The following is a 547-nucleotide window of genomic DNA, read 5'->3' on the forward strand; positions in this document are numbered from 1 at the left end:
CCGCCTTTAACCAGCCAGTGCATAAAAGTTGGGTTGCTAAGGAAGAATTATAGCCAACTATTCCAGTTTAGCTGACTGCGTACTGATTACTTAATAACGCCCAAGTATGTGCAGAATTTGTCCTTGCTGTGCGCCACACAGAGTGCTGCACTACTGAAAAAAAATAAATAAAAAAAAGCCTCAGAAAAGGCTGCACTGCATTGGCTTAAGCACTTTCCTCGGCGTGGTTTATATTCCAGGTAGTTAAAGGAGCCCACAGCGAAGGAAAAACGCAGGACTTCTGGCTGCACTGTTCCCACAGCGCTAATGAGCGTGTGAAAAACAGAAAAAAAAAGCAGGGCAGAAAGAGAAAAAGCCTGCGCTGAGGGGGTGAATTTACCGTTCTGGCTGAGATTTGCTGGCCCCGGAGGGGCTCAGCCTCGGGAAGGCAGCGGCACCCGGACCGGGAGCGGACATTCCTCACCCCGCACCGGCCTGCGAAGCCGCACTGAGGCTGCGGCCCCGCACCGCTACCGCTACCACAGCCATCCCCTCCCGCACCGCCACC

Source organism: Calidris pugnax, unplaced genomic scaffold, assembly GCF_001431845.1.
Source record: "Calidris pugnax isolate Ruff unplaced genomic scaffold, ASM143184v1 scaffold19, whole genome shotgun sequence".
Lineage (NCBI taxonomy): Eukaryota > Metazoa > Chordata > Aves > Charadriiformes > Scolopacidae > Calidris > Calidris pugnax.